Raw genomic sequence first — 2,543 nt, forward strand, 5'->3', positions numbered from 1 at the left:
TGCGCTTTGAGGCTCAAGCGGTTTGCATCGTGCTTGGCAGAGAGAAGGAGACACACACCATGACAGAGCATGATGTGAGGCTGATGTTTCAACACATGAATACCAAGAAAACTGCAGGACCTGATGGTAAAACAGGCCGTGTCCTGAAAACCTGTGCCAACCAGCTTGTACCAGTGTTCACAGCAATATTCAACCTCTTGCTCTCCCAGTGCATCATCCCCAGGTGCTTTAAACAGTCTGTCATTGTTCCTGTCCCCCAGAAAGCCAAGCCCAGCTGTCTTAATGGCTATTGGCCCATTGACCTTACCTCTGTGGTGATGAAATGTTTTGAAACACTTTTTAAAAACTTCATCACCTCCTCCCTACCTGCCTCCCTGGACCCCCTACAGATTGCATACTGGCCAACCAGATCCACAAAGGATGTCATAAATCACCTGTTACACACAGCCCTGGCCCACCTGGATACTAGGAAGGGGAATTATGTGTGAATGCTCTTCGTGGACTTCAGTTCAGCGTTCAGCACCATAATCCCCTCCAGACTGGTCACTAAGCTGCAGGATCTCGGACTCACCTCCTCCCTGTGCAGGTGGGTCTACAGCTTTCTGACCAGCAGACCACAGGTGGTTCGAGTGGGGAATCACCTGTCCTCCTCATGCACCCTGAACATCGGTGCCCCCCAGGGCTGTGTGCTGAGCCCTCTGCTGTACTCACTGTACACTAATGACTGTCTGTCCACATCAGACTCTAACAACATCATTAAGTTTGCTGATGCCACTGATCTCCAACAACGATGAGGAGGACTATTTGATGGAGATCATCCACCTGGAGGACTGGTGCAGAGACAACAGCCTCCTCCTGAATGTCAGCAAGACCAAGGAGCTGATTATGAACTAGAGCAAGAAGCAGCAGAGGGCATACCACCCACTCAGGATCAGTTGGACAGAAGTGGAGAGAGTGGAGAGCTTCAAGTACCTGGGTGTCAACATCATGCAGACCTGACATGGTCCTGTCACATCATCACACTGGTGAAGAAAGCTCAATAGCATCTNTGAAAATTGCATCATGCTGAAGCATTACCAACACACAAAACTGATAAAGGTACGCTTGCATTCAAAATTGTGCTCAAGTGCTACCCAGTATGCAGTTAGCTAGATTGCTGTGGTTTTAACAAATAGCAGTTTGTTTGAAGGAAGTCAACACTTAGTTTTTTTTTTCTCTTTTGATTTTTCAGCTTTCTTTCTAGAGCTTGTTTCTCAGCCTTTCACCTCTGCTTAGCTGGCAACTCTCTCTTTCCTCCATCCCTCATTAGTGGCGTGAGTGAGGTGTGATTGTGTGCATGCCAAAGCCCCTTTTAGGGCTTGCATTCTACGCCGGACCATTGTACCTGACGCAGGCCAGTTCAAGCTCTGATTCTGTTGTTGCTTCACTCTGCTTTCGCCTGTCATGTTCCTGTGCCCCGTTCTCTGTTGCCACTCCCCACTACAACACCTGTCTTGTGCTGATCACCACCGCCTGGATACTGTCTCGTCACAACCATTCACTGTGTTCCATGCAACCCAAAGACCCATGCTTCTGATACACCCAGCCACATCACTCATCCCTTCTGCTTTGTTCTGGTTCACATTCTGGTTAGGACGCCTGGGATCTTTCTGTGTGGAGCTTGCATGTTCTTCCTGTGCAGTGTAGGTTCTCTCCGGGTTCTTCAGCTTCATCCCACAGTTGAAAAACATACTGAGGTTAATTGGTGATTCTAAACTGTCCATAGGTGTGAGTGTGCTTGTTTGTGTCTGTGTGTAGCCCTGCGATGAACTGGCAACCTGTCCAGGTGTCCCCTGCCTTCGCCCTAAGTCAGCTGGGATAGACTCCAGCCTCTCCACGATCCTGAGGATTATTCTCAGTGTCGATTACATTCACCCACAGGCAGACACAGATGCTGCATTAGCCAAACTATATGAGGCTATCTCCAGCTACCAGGCTCACCACCAGAAAGCAGCCCTCATCGTGACTGAGGATTTTAACAGTGTCCACCTGAGGAAGGCCATGTTGGAACTTCGCCAGCACATTGTCTTCCCCACCAGAGCAGACAGAACTTTGGACCCCTGTTGTTCTTTCTTCATAGACCTATGCAGCAAAGACTCAACCACCATTAGGCCAGTCAGACCATGCTTCCATCCTCCCTCTGCCCAGGTACAAACAAACTGAAGTGAACGGCTCTGGTGGAGAGAGAAGTGACGTGTTGGTCTGATCAATCAGAGGCCGCCCTGAAGGACGCCTTAGAGATAGCGGACTGGGAAAGTTTCCAACGCAGCTCTGGTGATGACGTCATTGTGTTTACAGAGACGGTTGTGAGATTTATTGGGAAACTAGTGGAGGACACTAACCCCAAAAGAACTGTCAGGGAGTTTCCCAATCAGAAGGTGTGGATGAACAGGGACACCAGGACACTATGGCAGGGACTAAGAACAATGATGGACTATAAAGCAACACCGATGCCCATAGTGAGTTCTGACATTTCTCTGGCCGATTAATTTAAGAACTTTTAT

Source organism: Stegastes partitus, unplaced genomic scaffold, assembly GCF_000690725.1.
Source record: "Stegastes partitus isolate 25-593 unplaced genomic scaffold, Stegastes_partitus-1.0.2 Scaffold437, whole genome shotgun sequence".
Taxonomy (NCBI): Eukaryota; Metazoa; Chordata; class Actinopteri; family Pomacentridae; genus Stegastes; species Stegastes partitus.